The sequence below is a fragment of the Triturus cristatus genome, chromosome 5_2 (assembly GCF_964204655.1).
Source record: "Triturus cristatus chromosome 5_2, aTriCri1.1, whole genome shotgun sequence".
In the NCBI taxonomy this organism is placed as follows: Eukaryota; Metazoa; Chordata; class Amphibia; order Caudata; family Salamandridae; genus Triturus; species Triturus cristatus.
In genome coordinates, this window is record NC_140588.1 from 1,113,511,025 (window position 1) to 1,113,531,348 (window position 20,324).

Consider the following 20,324-nt stretch of genomic DNA (forward strand, 5'->3'; position numbering starts at 1 on the left):
TCGAAAAATCTAGTCTATATGTTGAAATGCCCATGCGGCTTAGCATATATTGGCAAAACAGAAAGGAAAATAAAAACACGTTTGAATGAGCATAAAAGTAACATCAGGAACAACAACTTGAAATCTACAGTAGCCGTACATTTCAATGAATATAACCACAACATCAATCTACTACGTTTTCTTGTTTGTGAAATTGTTCCACTCAAAGATGGCAGGCATAACCGAAAATTTTTAATTCAACGTGAAACATTCTGGATTTACAAAATGAACTCCTTGGTACCTACTGGACTCAATAATAGAATTGAACTCAGTTGCTTTATGTGAAATTGTATTGTGCCATATATTATGTTTCTTGTTAATCTTGTCACTACACGTTTCCTTTCATGTCACTAATTCCTTTGTTTATCTGTCTCATTCGTTTTTAGTCTCTTCACATTTAAGTCAACTTTTCTTGTACTTTTCTTATTTTTTCAACCTTTATTATTTTTTCAACCTTTATTGTTCACACACACATATTTTTCTTTTATTTCATTTCCCTTACTTATTTTCTCATACTCCACCGTCAATTTTACTTCCACTCCTCCATTTAATACACTCTTACTTTACCTATAACTGCATTTACACCTAATTAGGACGTATATATAATGTCATGAACAGTGCTTTATTTGTTTTAGCATTCCCATTCCAAGATGGCTACCATTTACGCGTTAGATTAACTGTCCGCTTTTTCCACTTATAACGTGGTGAAACAATTGCCAGCACTAGTTTCACCAATCATGTGCACATATAATGTTATGAACAACGGTCTTACTTGTTTTGATATTGTTATTCTAAGATGGCCGCCAGTTGCGCGTCAGATTTCTTGTCCGTTTTCACTATTTATAATGCGTTGGAATAATTGTCAGCACTCATTACACCATTCGTGCGGACATGGAGTGTGTTCGTTTGTGATACTTAACAAAGGTAAACCCAAATTTACCGATATTACTTTCACAGCATTTTGAGTATTCTTGTTCTTCCACGGTGGTTTGGTTGTTTTCATACCCAATCTCCGGGCTAAGCATTTGTTTACGGTAAAATTATTCCTCACTTTTTGAATCACAGTGTTTTCTATTCATTTGGTTAAGGGACCTTGTGTCTTATTTTCTTTGCTAATTCAATCATGGTGGTCTGTATCATTGCGGCAGACATTCTATCGTTTATCTAATTTAATTTTCACAATTTCTTTAACGTGAATCTTCTTTTAGTCCCTAGCTTCTTCTTTCTTCCTTCTTTTTTCACGACATTGTTGATTTTTATGTATTTTTTCTAAGCTTTTATAGGCCAGAGGGTAGTGACACTTTCTCCTATCTTTATATTCTCAGGATTCCTCCTGATGAAGGGTTACCCACCCGAAATGCATTGGGGATTTATCCTTTGTTTTCTTTTTGAAGTTAATGAATACTCTTGATATCTCATGGCAAGCTTCACCAGATAGTTTCTGGCATTCCAGTTTATTGTCATGTTCAACAGGCAGCAGTAGTAGGCAATCTTAAGTAATCCCTTTAAAGTTTTGTACAGCTAATCTTTGTGATGCTGTTACTACACATGACAAATTTCCCAGTGCCCGATTGACCACTGTTGTATACTAATATTGCTTTATATGTAGAACATTCACATTGTTTCTTCTTGTTGAAAAATCCATGCTCTTTTTTGTCTTTAACTTTGTTAAAAATGACTTTTCTGTTCATTGGTCGGTTGTTCAACTAACTGTTCCTAATTAACAGTTTCCTCTTCTGCTTGTTGCATGAACTCCCCACCTCATTAACAGCTATAAGGGCTTCATTTGTAACATTTGATTTTCCAAGAGCTCCAGAACATTGGTTGCTTTTTTAACTCTCCTTCGATTTTTCAGCAGCAATAGTTTCTTCCTGTTCAATCTCATTTTTCAACATTTGCAAGTAGGTTGGAAAAACTAAGCACTTAATACTGTCTTTTGCAGCATTGAAAGAGTCTTTAATACAGTGATAGTGTCCAAGTAAATCTGATTCAACTTTCCATGGCTTGAACAATTGCAAAAGTGCCAAGTAGAAAAACTATTTTGTCTCCAGAGTTTGTCAACTTAGCTTTCAGTGGTTAAATAGATTTCCTTTCTAGTGTCCTGCCAAACAACCATCAGATGCAAGTAGCGCATATTTCCCTTTTTAGATGTTTTCAGTTACATTAATTCTATATGTGTAATATGGAAGTACTTCATAAAGACACATTTTTTTAAGATGTGGACGCGTTGTTGGGTATTATGTGTCCAACATATTTGTTTTCAGGATATATCTACATTCTGGATAAAATTCCGCAGGGTACTGTATTTCTGGGAAATACTTTAGTACTTTACTTCAACTGCTTGCAAGGCCTAGACTCACCCATACATTTGACCTTGACCTTGAGCAGAAACTAGCCGAGCTCAAGTGGTCCAAACACACATAGGACTCTCATGTGAGAAATTATCTTCCTGAAACTGACCAGTTTCTTAGTAAGACTCTTTTCTGCACAAATCTCTTCCCACATCCCTTTTATTTCTGTTTTTTCTGATTTCATCATATATTAAGTCACGTAGTGAGCAACAGCAATGGACTTATCTGCAAACAATTATAAATGTATGTGCAAAGGTGGCTGTCCCCAGAGTTGCTAAATAAAGTATGTGTTGTGGGAGGTGGTATTCTACAGGGCAGGGGGGTAGGACCCCTGCTTTAATATTGAATCTATGCCCAGGGAGGTGGTGGGCCCCTCTCATAATTATTTAATCATGTCCCCGAATCTTGGCTCACCCATATTTTTTTTTATATTAAGCAGAAGTCAAGTATCCAGTGCAACTTCTGCCAACATTTAAAAAAAAAAATTTAGACCCCTCCCCAAAAGAGGCCTTGTGGGTCAGGATGCATCTATCCTGCCCACTTTTCTTTTTTTGTAAACGTTTTTTCTTCTAACTCGGTTCAACTGAGTCAGAAGATAGCTGCCAATAGTTTTTGGTTTGAAGTGTTGCCAGCCAATCAGATCTTAGGCACAAGATCCGGAGGGGTCACCGGTTCATTGTGACCATGTATATACAAGTGGGAATTTCAGCAAATTACTAATGAACACATTTACACTAAATCACACAAATGGAACTTCCTTGAACCAACATCTACCTTCCTGGCAAATTTGGTGTAATTCCGTTCAGCAGTTCAGGCTGTAGCCTTTTCTGAAGGTCCTATGCGAATTAACATGGGGGAAAACATGTTTTCAAACACACCCTGGTTCTAGTCCCCCGCTTGATGGATCACCCCAAAACGTTCAAGAGATCAGCTGAAGTAAGCATCGTAATAAGTTGGAAAATGTTGTGAAGATTTGTGAAGCTGCCCTAAAGTTATTGGCAAAACAAAAAACGCTTTTCTTATGGAAACTGCCAGTAATTATTTATATGTATATATTCACTGAAAAAACAAAGATTACAGGGGCATTTCACTTGTACAAAAGCAGATAAATTTGGCCGTTATAGTTAGTTAGTAACTATAACCCACACTCTCACAATGCACTGCTTATGACCTCACATATTACATCACTCGTGACATGGTCAGTGATATCACTGATGACATCAATGATGACATCATCCGGTGACTGTATCTCAAATGTTTGTGTGTTAAATATATATACCATGGGGTCTTGGTGGATCAGTGGATGTATGTCAGAAATTTCCCAGGAGCTGAAGTGAGCTCCCAATGCCTACTCACCACTGCCCACACTCACAACAGTAGCTAGGCAACAGCAAGGGGGATGTGGAGAAAAAACAAGTGACTGCCTTGTAGACTATGGTTCACTACTTCTCACTAGCACTCTTCTTAAATTGATCTTCTCAGTTTGAATACCTGCTATGGTGTTCCTGTAGTTAACAGATGAACTGAAATATACTAAATATTCTTTATTAATAGTCCCTACTTTAGTAATGTCTAATTTCCATATCTTTTACCCAAATATCACAAGGCAAGAGCCCCTCTCTTTAGAATGTGTCTGTACAGTGGAATGACATTTAAATGTTGAACTTCAATAGTATTTTACTTTTGAAAAGAATAGAACTGATGACTCAGTTAAAAGTCTTGTTTTGTTCCTATGCAGTCTCTAAGACAGACTCTGGAAAAGTTCTTAGGTTGTAGATCCATTATAAGAGGATTGCAAATGTACAGCTTGCTACAACTTGTTGTTGAGAAAGGTATATATACTATGTATATGTCTTTACCTTTGACCTTCTTCTCAATCAGCTTTTTTTCTTAAAATAAGCACGTCTTCTCTCTAAGGTGCACATGCATCAAAGAAGTCAATAGCGAGTCTTCAATTGCGATTTTTAAGGAATCGCAATTAAAGAACAGCTATTGCCCATGCATGAAGGAATCGCAAATAAAAATATAGAATCCTACAAATTCCTTAATTGCGGGTCGCAAATCTCGAGTTACAATTAAGGAATTGCTTCCCATTCATTCATTTGGGCCTATGAATGGGAATTGCATGTGCAATTTCAAGGGTGCACACAGGCCACCCTGTTGCACCCCTGAAATTGTAATGTGAACTCATGTTGCACACACACATGCCCCAAGGGCATGAGTGTGTGTAACCAGAAACTTTGAAAAATTCACTTTATTGCATTTTTCAAAGTTTTTGCAAAGCACCGTCAAATATCATTTGACGGTAATTTGTGTCCCCTAATAGCGAAATCGCTCTTTTCAATGGCATCATGCATTGCATTTGAGGCATCGCCAGGTACTCCCCAAGCAATTACTTACCCATAGATAAACTTACATACCCATTAACACACCCATATGGCCACTTAGATACCAACTAACAGACAGTTACAGAAATTCTCATAACCAGTCTCTCACCAACACATTCACTGAGACACCTAATCACTCACGTATACAGTCAGTAACATACCCATTGAATAATCCATGCAGGCACTCATCCATTCTCTCAGGTACCACCATGCACTCATCCAATTACCCATGCACTACTCATGCACTTATACAATCACTCAGGTACAACTACTACACTCTTACAATCACCCAGGCACTACCCAGATACTCTTGTAATCAATCAGGCACTACCTATATACTCCAACAATCACCGAAGCACATGCATTCTTGCAATCACTCAAGCACTACTTTTGTAGTTATTCAATAACCCAGACACTACCCTTTTAGTCATACAATCAACAAAGCATTACACATTCACTCATCCAATCAACCAGGTACTACCCATCTACTCATCCAATCACACAAGAACAATACATAAATTCATCTAATCACTTAGACACTTATCATGTACTCATACAATACCTCAGACACTGCTGCTACTCTCATGGTCACCCAGCCACTACTTGTGCGCTCATGAAACCACTCATTACACTACTCATGCACTAATCATGCACTCCTCCAGTCACTCACGAATTACTGATTCATTCATCCAATCACTCAGGGTCTACTTATGCACTCAACCAATCTCCAAGGCCTTACATATACATTTGTGCAATCATCCAGTCACTACTCACACAGTCATGCAATCACCAGGAAGTACTTGTGCACTCATCCAACCACCCATACACTACTCAAGCACTACTTATGCAGTCACCCAATAACACAACACTACTCATGCACTGATAAATCAGACAGGCAGTATTCATGCATTCATCGAGTCATTCAGGCACTAATCATATACTATTACAATCACTGATGCACTACTCATGCACTCATCCAACCACTTAGGCACTACTTATATACTCATGCAATCACTCAGGGACTGCTCACTCACTCAATCAATCTCCCAAGCAGTACTCATGCACTCATCACATGTTCATGCACTTTTGGACTATTGCACAAATCACTCTCCCATACACACATTAATCCATCCAATGATTTTCATAACATATGATTTTTCACTTTTCTAACTAGAATAGGTGGTTCCATAAGACCCTTGCCTCAAAGAGAGTAGGTGACCTTCTTTACATTAACCTTCTTTTCACCTTCAGGGATGGTAAAGAAGGTCCAAACAATACACTCCTTCCTTTTTTTGATGGGTTCTTCTACCTCTTCAACTGCTTTAAAATCTTCTACTTCCTGCAGATGCAAAGATGCCATTTTCCTTTATTTGAGGTGTTGGTCAAAACATCCCAAAATATACAAAATAACTGCACACATCAGAAAAAGGTGTTCAACATGTAGATACATGCCCAAATGAGAAAACAAACAGGTGTTAAATCCTCCTTTTAACAGAATGAAAATCCTTTTAACCAATCAAAAGTTTAATTTCCATGTCACATAATGTCACGACGGGGGTCGCGTTGTCATAGCGTCCACGTTGTGCACCTGTCAAATATGTTAAATTCCATAAAAAAATGTAATTTACCATTAGTAAATCAATGTTTTATACATTTTAGACAAAAGTCTTAAACTAACACACATATCTGAATAATACACAAGCATATTTAAAACTTTTTCAAATCATACCAAAGTGGTAACTGCTACCCAACCCCGGAAATAAGTGCAGGCACTGTGCGCAACACCATTGCAGTTTTATATTACACTTATGAACCATTTTGAATTGAACACTGATATGTTCATATTGATTTCACTACTCTAGTTCTAAATCACTACCATTAAAATCTACATAAAAAACATTTTTAATGTATTCAAAACTATAAAAAAATATGCAGAGTCGTGAGCCTGTGGGGTGCTCGAGGTAGCCACATCCACGAAAATCTGTTGAAAACCTCAAAAAATATTTAACAGATACACTATTACAATTTTTTTATTTCAATAGTAAACCTCTTACCTAAAAATAAATCTTATTTTTTTCTAAATATGTATTTTACACTTGTAACCATATGATGGATTCAGAAATGACTCCCCCCAAAATGATTATATTATAAAAAAATTATTTAGAAAGTAACACAATAATATATTTTACACTGCTAATAGTAACCTCACATAAATTACTTGTCATGAAAACAATAAAAAAACAAAGAAAATATTCCCAAAGACCGAACACAAATGTTCTCTTTTTTAATGTAACTTTATCATAGTATAACAAACTTAGTAAAACTAATAATAATAATAATAGAACACTATCAAAAATTTCGAAAACTACAAAACATACAAATAAGTAACATTACCACCATATTATCACATATCTATACAAATATTTTTTTTAACTAATTAGAAAAAACACATTAATGTTTTTAAAATTTAGAGAAAACATAAAAAACAATTAAAAAAAAAGATTAGAGGTATCTTCTAATAATTAAATGCTATTTTAGAATATTTATATATATGACACTGAAAACTATCAGTAGTAGAGACATTAAAGTTACACAATAGATTTTTAAAAACCTTAATATGTCACTGAAAATGGTTACAGGGATGTTATAGTTAGGAATTAGCATTTAGGTTGACATTTCACTAGTAAATAAACCAGAGAAATTCAGATGTTATATTTAGTGAGGTAAACATAACTCAAGCCCCGTATATGCTGCTTATGATGTTACATATTACCTCATTGATCACATGGTCAGTGACATAACTGATGACATCTTGAATGAAATCACTGATGACTTCATCTACATCATCTCTGATGTACCCACTCACACCCCCAAAAAACCTTTCATAATCTACTCAAAATCCATACCATTACTTACACAGCCACTCACTGATTCATATCGCACTCACCCATAAAGGCCTTCATAGACCCACTCACTCACTCACTCATACAACCACTGACACATCTATTCATACATACATGCAGCCACTCACAAACTTAGCCAGTCACCCACAAATCAATTCACACATCTACTCACTCACCCACACAGTTAATCGCACAGCCAGCTACCCACTCATACAGTTGCACACACACTCACTCACTTATTTTTACAGATAATAACAGGTACTCACACACCTATAAAGTCACTGACACAGGCACACACTTACCCATACAGAAACTCTCACATTTACTCAGTCACCTATACAGTAAACATAGCCCATCACTCATATATACTTCCTGTCACATACCCAGGTGCTCACACATACTACTTATACATGCACTCCCTCACCAACACAACCATAAACACACATAAACAATCATACAGTTTGTTGTCTGACGATGGAAGCAAGGGGGGACATGTAGGTGTTGAAGACCCTGGGGCTGAGCAATGATCCTTGGGATACACTGCAGTTGATTTCCATGGGTTCGGAGAGGAAGGGTGAAAGTCGGATTCTGTCTCAATGACAGAATCTCCTTCCATGCACCCAACAGGGACTGCTGATCCACTGACCTCGCCCTCCCTGAACCCCCGCGCTTATGTTCTCACATATTACATCACTTGTGACATGATCAGTGACTGTGAGTGTTTTTATAATGTTTATGTATGTTAAATATATATATATATATATATATATATATATATATATATACAAAGGTGTATTGATGAATCAGTGGGTATATGAGTACCTGTAACGATGATTCAGGAGGTGCGCGACTGTCTGTATAAGTGAGTGAATGTATGGGTCACTGACAAGGTTGTCTGAATTTCTGTATCAGTCTGTTGGTTGGTGTTGAAGTGGCTGTATGGGTTGCTGAGTGGGTACATGTGTGGGTGTATCGGTGATGTTTTTTTTCAGGTATCTGTGCAGGTATTTCCACGCACAAGCCATGGTTTATAGGGTATGAATTTCAGCCGGGGTTCTCCTAAGTCCACATGGAAGGATAATGGAAAGTGTGTAAGAATGGCCCTGTGTGTGTTCAGGTTTCAGAAGTTGAAGGCACGCAACTGGATGATACCAAAAGTAGGCGTAATGTGCCTGTGCTACCAAATAGGACAAGTAAAAATCAGATATCCCAAACCCTCCCCTTTTGAAAGCTTGAATGAGTGTTTGCCAGCCTACTCATGCCTGTCACCAGGCCCATATCAGTTGAGTCAGCAGCCCTCTAAGGGTTTTAAAAATGTTACTGTGAGGGGATGGGAATGATTAAAAAAAGATTAATAAAACCTGGGCAGCACAACCATCTTAATTACAGCAATGCGTCCCGCCATTGACAAAGGCAATGCAGTCCAGCAATCTATCTGTCTGGAAAGTTTATCTATAGACGAACCATAATTTAACCGTACCACTTCCAAAGCCACATGTTGTATAGTTACACCTAGGTACTTAGGGGGTTTATCACACCATCGCAACGGGAACTCCAGTGTGAAGGAAATATCTCTGATTTGCACTTAATTCCAGGGATGTTTCTTGATGCAGGAAAGTGGTCCACAGCGCCAACCAAGGGTTCATATACTCTGGTTTTCCTCTTGGGCACTGGGACTACAACTCCCACAATGCATCTGGTCATCTTATGGAACTTTTGACAGAAGTTGCTTCAATTTTCAGGAACTTCTTCATGAAGTTCCACTTGTGGGTTCAAAGTGTCCAAAACACCAATCCAAGGTTCTAGAAGCTCTGAGGTGGTAATGGGATGTTTGGGCTACGTTTCCAAAAATGTACCTGGCCAAATACTTAAAAGTCAACTGAACACATTCCAGGTGGGTCATTCTTGATGGAGATAATTCATGTGCAGCTCTTTAAACCTTTTGCTTTCAGGGAGTCCACTCCTTCCACTTTTGAGGCAAGGCAAAGTCCTTAGGGCTGTGGCTCCTAATGTGCAGCAGGTGCAGCCATCCAGAGTGCAATCTTTTGGGTGCAGGCCAGGGCTCCAGCAGGGGAGTCCTTGTTCTCCTGTTGTGTCAGGCAGGGAACTCTTGTAGCTCATTTGTACCTGTTGCTATTAGAGAATCTCTTCTTAAACGTTTTAAGCAGGGCAAAGCCCTTAAGGCTGTAGCTCAAAAGTGTTCAGCATGTGCAATCCTAATCAGAGCATTCCATTTGAGGTGCAGACCTGGGGTTCCCACATGGCAGTCCTTCTTCTCTTGACTATTCCAGGAGGGATCTTATTTGCTGTGCAGTTATCCTATATTCATCAAATGTTCCTGTAAGACAAGCAGGGAGGCAACCCTGACCACTGGGGTATAGGGTGACATCAAGAAGTATGACGACTTCCTCCAAAGTGCAGCATATTCATGCCCAAGAAAGCGCTATTCTTCCAGAATCCAAAATGGCGAAACTCTCTCCTGGAGGGTTATATCTGGACAAGCAAACCCACTGGTGTGGCTAACTATCCCTAACACACCCTTTCCAGCCCCTCTGTGAATCTAATGACTGGTGCTCATTTGTATCTGGGAGTTCAGGATGTGGGAGTGACCCTGTACTTCCCAAACCTTTCCTTCTCTCTTTGAAGAACAGTTTGGATTTTTCACCCTCATCCTTCCTTTTGCTCTTTAGCTTGCAATTCTCCCCCCACAGGAAAACCATTGTCTCTAGTCAGCTACTTCAGACCTCATTAACCCCTTTGCTGCCAGGCCTTTTCCCCCTCCTGTGCCACACCCTTTTTTGGCTATTTGAGGTAGTGTGCGCTGAGGCCCCTGTTACTTTTTGACCACATAAGGTATCCACGCCAAATTTGCGTCCTTTTCTTCCAACATCATGGGGATTCTAAAGGTACTCAGGGTTTGTGGATTCCCCTGGAGGGGTCACAGAAATAAACCAAAATACGGCAAAATTTAGTTTTATGGGGAAAAATGGGAAAAACGGGCTGCAAATGTAAGCATCTGGGTTTTTCACTGCAAATGTTATCAAAAAAGGGTTTGTGGGGCTGAAATCAACATTTTCGAAGCTTTTAGGGGATACCAGACTTTTGTCAGAAACGCAACATTTTTTACACAGTTTTGGCATTTTTCTGGGCCTATTTTTGCTATTTTTTGTGCTTTCGACCTGATTCCAGTTAATGGTAGAAATGGGTACAAAAGCAATAATGGATCCTGGAAAGCTATACATTTCAGACAAGTAGACAAAATTCTGAATTCAGCAAGGGGTCATTTGTGTAGATCCATCAAGGTTTCTTTATAGAAACTAACAGTTAAATATAGGATAAATTGAAAATTTGTTGAAAAAAAAAGCCTTTCGTGTCAACGTTTTCACCTGTAACTTCTTCTAATTATGACAGCTCTTTGAAAGCAATATACCGTTACATCCGCTGGACATTACTGGTTGTGGGGTTATATAGGACTTGTAGGTTCACAAAGAATCCAACAAACCCAGAGCCAAAAACTGAGCAGCAACTTGCAATGGTTTTTTATTATGTACCGGGTATATAGTAATTATTCTGTAAAACTGTGTACATGGAAAAATCGGTATGAAAGACACCTATGTATTTATGAAATGGGAACAAAATATAGAGTTTAGAAACAGTAGATATTTGCACATTTCCGAAATTGGGAATACTCATACTAGCATGAGAATTATCAGTCATTTTTTAGAATGACTTCTTTTTTAAACAATGTCTTTCATTTGGAAGGCAGAAATGCATCGAAAGTCAATAGGTAATAACAGTTCCTTTACAAATCTGATTTACCCTAAGTCTCCCGATAAAAATGGTACCTCACTTGTATGGGTAGGCATAGTGCCCACGACAGGAAATGGCTTAAAACCCAACGTGAACACACCACATTTTCACAATGCAAAATTACCCTTTTTTAGCAAAGTGCCTAGCTGTAGTTTTTTAACCCTAGTGATGAATACAAGCCCCAGCTAGGCCCGCAAGAGACAAGGGTTCGCTCTTCTGTAACGAAATCTATAAGGAAGTTGGCACGGAAACTGCAAAGTACAAAAACAACGTTTATTAACCCTTAATGGTGGTCCTACAATCCACACAACACTCTTCAGTATTGCAAGGAGTAGCACACAGAACTTGCGTACATTGTCCCCTTTTATACACAACAGAGGGGCTCATGAGTGGGTGGTTACCACATGAAGTCGAAGAACATTACCATTTAGGGTCATTCTCGATACTGAATCAATACATGGGCGGAGCTAACACACTCCTTGAGCCCGCGGAAACACATGGTCAAGCAAAGCTAATTATAACAGATGTGGTCAAGTCTGGGCATGCGCCAGATGGACAAGAGGGCTATTTATAAACTGTTGCTAGGCAGATTACAAGAGCAACTAACACAGAGGTCGGACTCTCCTCGTGGCAAACACGTGGCAGCGTGATGATACAAAATGGAGTCCGGACTTCAGCCAACATAGTGAAGGAAACACGATAAAAGGGGAAGCATTAATGTTTTCAGTAAATGCTTAATCACATTCTGCTTTAATTTACAACAGACGACCCTTTCAGCATTTACTGAAGACATCCGGTTTCCAAGAATAATCATCGTATATGTCAATTATCATCATTCCTTTAACCTCTTTAGCTAGACCCTTCTGGCGGGCAACATCGGCAATAGCTTTCTTATCTGGAATGCAAAATGAAATGCATACGGAACAGCACAATGGTCCACATTGAATACACATACAGAAAAGGAACAGAATTGCTACAATAACACAGAGACCGGTTAGAACCTTCCAACCCCAAGCAGTAACCAACACCCAAAACCATCCAGAAAAGGACCAAGTGCCGTTTTCTGTGTGGACTTCAGCTGCTATTTTGTGCAGTTTATTAATGGCATTATAAACGGATGGCGTATGATCAGGGATGAACACACAGCAGCTGCTTCCAATCATTTTACAGGCTCCTCCTCGATCAGCTAGCATCACATCCAATACCATACGATTCTGCAATGCAACAATCCTGGTTATCTGTAATTCTTCCGTAAGATTCCCAAGAGCAGCAGCAGTCTGATTAGTCACAGCTTCTACCACTCTCGTTAATCTCCGGATCTTCCTACTATTCAAAGCAGCTCCAACAAAGAAAAACAGTCCTAAGTTGAAATCAATATACTGTTGCAAGCTGGTATCTGTTTGATCCACCTCATCAATAGATAGAGTACGTTTATATCTATTTACAGTCACATTATTCAACAATTTCAAATCCTTATGATATGACGCAGGTGCTAAGAATACAGGAGGTAATAGGAATGATACATAGCATACCCCAGACCACCCAGCCGGCAAACGGTAATAACCTTTATTTCCACATACGAAATAGGTATTATGGGATGCTAGGAAGGTGCTGTTGTTCAGCCCATCGATGTTTAATACGGTTATACAATCACTGACACCAACAGGGATAAAACCCACACTCTGGACACACAGGTCCGCTTGGGCTTGGGCCACTTGGATCACAAATTTTTCCTTCCCCACAGTGTCTCTGGTATTCGTGAAGATATAGGGAATGGATTCATTGTCCGGTTGGTACTCTTCCCATTCCCAAATTGTCCCATTCGCTTGTGGATATCCATTCTTGTCCTGATGGCATTCTTTATTAAGTCTGAAAAGCAGTCGTCCCACTGTCGGTTTTCGAGTGGCAAACAACAGAGTGTACCATGCTCTACAAGAGCCATTGTGAGAGAAAGGAAGTGGTATGAATGGCGTGCCTCCTTTCTTCTGATGGGCTGGCATCATCCCACATATCCAACAGTTCGTAGCATTTGTAGCAACGTGGGTGTGATGCAGCATCTGAATGAAAGTGTTATTCAAATAGGATTGTCGATGCTTCAACTCTTGATATGGCAATGTATAAAAGTAGTGCTCCGCAGGCACTGGAGTCGTCAACACAAGTGTCTCTCGGGCAGGAGTTGCCTCCTCCACAAACCATGTGGTTATACCAACGATAGCTACTGTTAGCATGAACCCCAACGCACAAAAAATTTTCTTCTTCTCCATGTCAAAGGAAACAATACCCTGATATCTTCCTGAAACTAAAAAGTCTGTCAGAACTCTTCCCCTTGGGCAGCGGTTGATTTCTTCACCAGCGGGCCAAGACGGGTGTCGCTACACTAATGCAGGGCTGATCCCCCCCCCTTGCCTCATTGGCTCTCCGTTTCACTAACCCAAGGGCCGTTCTGACAGTATGTCCCGGTACTGGAAACCTCACTTCCTTGGTCGCAGATAATATCGCCTTCCTCCAGAAGTCGTGTGGTCCGAAAAGAGCTCCTCAGTGTCGTTTGGCTCTGCAGCACGGCCTGTCTCTGCTGCTAGGATGTCTCGTTGATCGGTCAGCACGGCAGACTCCACCAATCCGGGCGGTACCTTTCGACAGTGCAAGGAATGGATCCAATTCTTCCTGTTCGAGACTCGCACTGCCGTCCTCGTTGCAAGAAGGACTTGCTCAGGTCCGACCCATCTCGGCTCCAAACTGTTCGATCTGTCGAAAACCTTTATCATCACATGATCTCCAGGCCGGAGACCATGTCCTTCGCCAGTAGACCGATCAGGGAGCGCCTCTCGGACCTGTTGATGAATAGAAACCAAGTTATCCGTTAACTGTGCCAGATAATCACTCATCATCACACAAGGTACACCATACACAGCCTTAGGTCCTGGTGGACCCCAAATATTCATTGGGCGTCCAAATACAATTTCATAGGGTGTAAGGCCGGTTCGAGAGTGTGGCACCGACCTAATTGACAATAACGCCAGTGGCAAAGCGTCTGGCCAAGTCAAAGACGTTGAAGCTTGAATTTTGGCGATCTTAAGCTTCAGTGTACCATTATACTTCTCGACTAGTCCTGCAGACTGAGGGTGGAACACGGCGTGGAACTTCTGGGTGATGCCTAGGCCCTTCAAGACATACTTTATAACATCTGCTACAAAGTGAGGGCCATTATCACTCCACAGAAGTCTACAGACGCCGTATCGGGGGAAAAACTCTTTCAGCAATAGCTTCGCTGTAGTCATTGCAGTATTGTCTTTCGCAGGGTACGCCTCGACCCATTTACTGAAGGCGCAAACCACTACTAGAACATATTTCAAATTGTTACAGCGCTCAAGCTGGATGTAATCCATCTGCAGAACCTCAAAGGGTGCAGTGGGCGTCGCAAATCCTCCTGCTGGAGTTCGCGTGCCTTTCCCTGGGTTATACTTCAGACAGATCATACAGGTCTGCACCACCCTCTTTGCTGTGCTAGCAATCTCTGGATGCTCCCAGACTTGGGTAAGCAATTTCACAATTGCGGAAGCTCCAACATGTGCTAGCCCATGTGCCATTTGAACCATAGGTTGTACAAAAGCCGTGGGTAACTTCCATCTATCCATCTGTTTATTTCTCCAACAACCCTCGTCATCCAACTCTCCCTCGCTAGCCCATTGCTCCCGCTCTTTATCAGAAGCGGTCCTTTGTATTTCTCGCACTTCTTCCTTTGCATCACGCCATCTCTCCACCTGTGATTTCACTACATACATGGCAGTAGTACCGGGCTGCATCGCAGTTTCCCGTGCTACTCGATCCGCTAGCGCATTCCCTTCTCCAACCTTATCAACCACTTTCCTATGGGCGCTACACTTAACAATAGCGATTTTCTTTGGGTATGTCAATGCAGTTAAAAGGTTGTGGACTAACTCCCCATGCATTATCTGCACCCCATGTGACGTTAGAAACCCTCTCTCCCTCCAGAGTAGGCCGAAATCGTGCGCTACTCCGAAGGCATAGCGGCTATCTGTGTAAACATTCACGCACAATCCTGTACTGAGCTCACACGCTCGTGTTAACGCTATCAGTTCCGCTGCTTGAGCCGATTTCTGTGGTATGCGTGCTGTCTCCACTATCGTGTGTAATGTGGTAATTGCATACGCTGCTGAAGTCGTACCATCTGGTAGCTTCAGGCATGATCCATCTACCCACAACTCTCCATCTACATCTGAAAAGGGCGTATCCTGGAGATCAATACGACCCTTTGTTTGTTCCTCAGTCACAAGAATACAATCATGCGCTTTCTGTGCCTCAGGCTGGGTCTCGGGGTATGGCAACAATGTGGCCGGGTTTAATGTCACGCACCTCTTTAACGTAATATGAGGAGCCAAAAGCGTCAGCTCATATCCCGTTATACGAGCACTGGTCAAATGCTGCGTCTTTGTTTGATTAAGCAGGGCATCCACAGCATGGGGAACTAACACCAACAGTTTATGGGACAATACAATTCCTTCACTCTGCCGTATTGACACAGCTGTCGCCGCAACCGAGCGAAAACACCCCGGCAATGCTCGGGCGACAGGATCAAGTACAGCCGAAAAGTATGCACAAGGGCGCTGCTTATCGCCGTGCATCTGCACTAAGACTGATAATGCACATCCATCTTTCTCATGCACATACAACGAAAAGGGTTTTGCATAATCAGGGGTCCCTAACACTGGTGCTGAACAAAGGGCCTGTCTCAATCGCTGAAAAGCAGCGTCACACTCATCTGACCAAGGAATTGGGATAGGCGTGTCTTTTGTCAAAAGAGCTAGTAATGGCTTAGCTATGTGTGAAAACCCCAATATCCACTGCCTACAAAAAGAAACAAGACCCAAAAATGCACGCACATCCTTCTGCGTGGATGGCCTTGGTGTGTCCAAAATTACTTGGATACGATCTGGTGTGAGTGCACGCCCCTCCTTAGACAAAAGGTGACCCAAATAAGTCACCTTTGGTCTACAGAATTGCAATTTCTTCCTAGAGACCTTGTGGTTGTGGGATGCTAAAAAGGAAAGTAAGGCTATCGTGCTTTTCTCGCACAACTCCAGGGTGTCAGCCGCCAACAGGATGTCATCGACATATTGAATGAGGGCGACCCCCTCGAGTAAAACAAAGGAATCCAACTGTCGCTTCAAAGCCTGACTATAAATACTAGGGCTTTCTGTATAGCCTTGGGGAATTCTACAAAAACGATAAGATCTATTGTTTAATGTAAACCCAAAAAGAAATCGGCTATCAGGGTGAATGGGAATAGAAAAGAAGGCATTTTTCAAATCAATCACTGAGAACACGGTCGCCGTAGGCGGGACCAAGGTAAGCAACGTCGTGATATCGGAAACCACCGGGTACTGAGGTATCACGATCTTGTTTACCTCCCTCAAATCAATTATGAACCGATAGACCTTTGCATCCGTGTCCTTTTTCAAAATTGGGAGAATCGGACTGTTACAGATATTATAGGGAACTTCTTCCACTACCCCCACTGCGATCAGGTCTTGCACAATCTGTATGAGAGCCTCCTCGCCCTCCTGGGAAATACGATACTGTGGGAGGCGTGGTAGTACCGCCCCCTCCTGGACACGAATGTGGACCGGAGGAATCACCATTTGTCCGACATCTGTGTCCGAAGTCGCCCATAAAGCTTGGGGGAGGGTAGCCAACAACGCATCCTCTGAGATTGTACACATCCGCCCAGATCGGGGGTAGTTGTCATTTAAAATCACCCTCACACCCTCAGGGGAACAACGAATTGTAGCCCTAAAGTACTTTAACATATCAAGGCCCATAATGTTATCCGGTGTGTACGGAGCAAGCAGAAACGGACAAGGCGCAGAAAAACAATCAACTTTAAATGCAAGGGGCTGTGAAAGAGGGCTTCGGGAGAGTGTACCGTCAAACCCTACCGATGTAACTATTGAGCCGGATGGGGGAGCCCCCGGAACCAAGTACCTAGACAATGCACTACGTGTCGCTCCTGTATCCACTAGGAACTGATCAGTAGAACCTAAAACCTCAGCCGATACATAAGGACCCGTCTGATCGACCGGCACCTCAACTGATTCAGACCCCCATCCAACGCATTCCTATGCATGCTGAGAATCATGATATCCCGAGTGATCGATGTCCGATACATGATACTGATGCTGGCGATCGAAAACGTTTGAGCTATCTCGGTGCTGTCCAGCAGTGTCGAAACGGACATTATCGTTAGAATTCCCTCTAAAGTTCGAGAAGCCCCCTCTACCTCTCTGGCCACCCGGAGTGTGCCCCTGCCGCGAAGCACGCAATGCTGGGCACTCCCTGGCCCAATGGCCCAACTGCTTACAGTACGCACATTGGTTCCTATTCAAATCAGATCGGCCCGAAGGGGGACCATAAGATCCGCCCCTTCCCCTACTATTATTACCCCGGCGGGGCGGGCCATATACTTGTGCTAACATCACTTTGGTTTTAAGATCTTTCGATTTCTTCTCCTCCTGGCCCTTCGCCTCGTGCTCCTGACGCTCATAATACTGAGCAATGGTCAGAAGGGCCGTCGGTGTCGCGGAGGACCAAGAACTCTCACTCGCTTTCAACCGGGCCGCAACTGCCGGCAGCAGATTAGCCACATATTTGTCCGCGAAAAGGTGGCGGCCCGTGTCGTCAGTAAGCGACTGGCCACTAAAATCATGAAACGTCTCCTCAAAGCGCGTAAAGAAGTCCGCGACTGACTCGTCAACTTTCTGTTTACATGCAGCTAACATATTCCAGTCAATCTTTTTAGGGGGGATAATCGTCTTCAACTTAGCCACAATAGCCGCAGGGAGATCTAAAATATTCTGGGGTGGTTTCTGTGCGGGCTTCCGTTCCCTATCCTCGTCCTCAAGGTCAGACCACCGGGCCTTGAAGGCAACCGCATCATCTACCTTCCGAACAGAGCGCCACGTATCCGGCGGTAGGATAAGGCCAAAGAATAGGTCTATATCCGCTAAGGTCATAATGCAAGAATTCAAGGCCCCCTCGACTTCTTCATAGAAGGCCGCTGGATTCTTGCGGGGGTCAGGCAGCGCATTCTTTAATGCCATAACATCGGCCCTATGCCATGGAGTATAAACCCAATTATACACAAAATATCCCCTAGCATCGACAGAATTAATATCCGAGCTAGTCCCTGCTCCCTTGGGAGGAACATACAAAGGCGCCGCCTCTCGCATTGGTTTAACATGCACTATGTCGTCCTTATCTGACTGGGAGGCGGATGGATAGCCCCCTGCTGCAGACGAATCCGACTGCTTCTCCTCCTCCGCTCGTTGGCGTGCTTTCTCTCGAAGGGCCAGCACCTCGTCCCGCAAGGCGAACAGCCGCCGAGCCGCCTCAGGAGCCTTAGAGGGAGAAAAAGCACCGTTACGTATTGCTCTGGCATCCGAAGACACTTCGTCAGGCTCAAAAACATGAGAATATTTTCGGAAAGCATTAATCACTTCATCCGCGAAATGACCCAGAAAATACACTTTATCTCTCTCCTGCCATGGCCCCCAAATTTGAAATAATTCCTCCATGGATACCTTGCCTTTAAGCGCACGGAAGGAAATTTGCCGAAGCTCAGCCATTTGCTCGGCCGGCAGCATGGACCGTGTGTCTACCTTACCCGAAGCCGGGTCAGAATCTTGCGGCCGCGGAGCGGATGCGCCAACATAAGGGGGCGGAGAGCGATCTAGCAAATAAAAATCATCATCAGGATTATTAAGGACAGGATAAAGCGGCTGGCGAACAACATATTGACCCGAAACTTGTAGCCTACGCTCTTTCTCTTGTCTATCCGTCTGCTCTTTGTCCTCCCGACGCTTTGCTTCTTGTGCTCGCACATGATCATTCTTTCGTTGCTCTTTATCAAACAGCGCTTTCTCACGCTTCTCTCGCTCACGCACTTCCTTCACCCATAATCGCACACACTCAAACATATCCTGACGAGCACGTCGCTTACACATACACTGTTCCACATACTCAATCTTACGTATATCAAACGATCCATACAAAGGCCATCGCAACTCAGGATCCTTCCTAGTATATTTCCTCCATAACGTGCTGTACATTATGGAAGAAAGACCATGTTTCACGTACATATCCCTATTAGGAGTCCCCTCTGGGGGAGCTGGAGCAGATTCCTCGAGGTTCAACCGGTTACCCAGACAGCAGCACCACTTACGGAGTGCGCTAAAAGCAGGCATGCTAGGAATAATGCAAAATATGCAGTATTATCAAGAAAAATGGCACTTAATCTTTGCGCCGTTCCAAGTTTACACAGCTCCGGAGAAATTTCTCCACATTACCTGCCTATATGTGTTGCAACGCATATATTTTCACAAAGACAAATTCAAAATATGACTAGTCACCATCAATCAAACTCAAATAGCCAGACCAGGCTTCAAAACTCGGAGCAAGTACCGTACAACGGTTCTTACCAATCAAGAGTCCAGGTTCCAACTGCCAAGCTCCACAATCGCCCAAACGGCTCTCACGGCAGGACCGACAGAAGAGGTCTCAGTCGATGACCGGCGCCACCCAGACGGTCAGCTCGGAAGGGAAGGAAGAAAAACCTCGGGATGCCAGGGCTAAGAAGCCGCTGGCAGTGATCACGTCCCCGGCCAAACTCCTCACCTTCGTCGCGACCAATCCTTCGAGCATCCGAGTCACCGATGAGCCCCTTGTTGGGCGCCAATTGATGAATACAAGCCCCAGCTAGGCCCGCAAGAGACAAGGGTTCGCTCTTCTGTAACGAAATCTATAAGGAAGTTGGCACG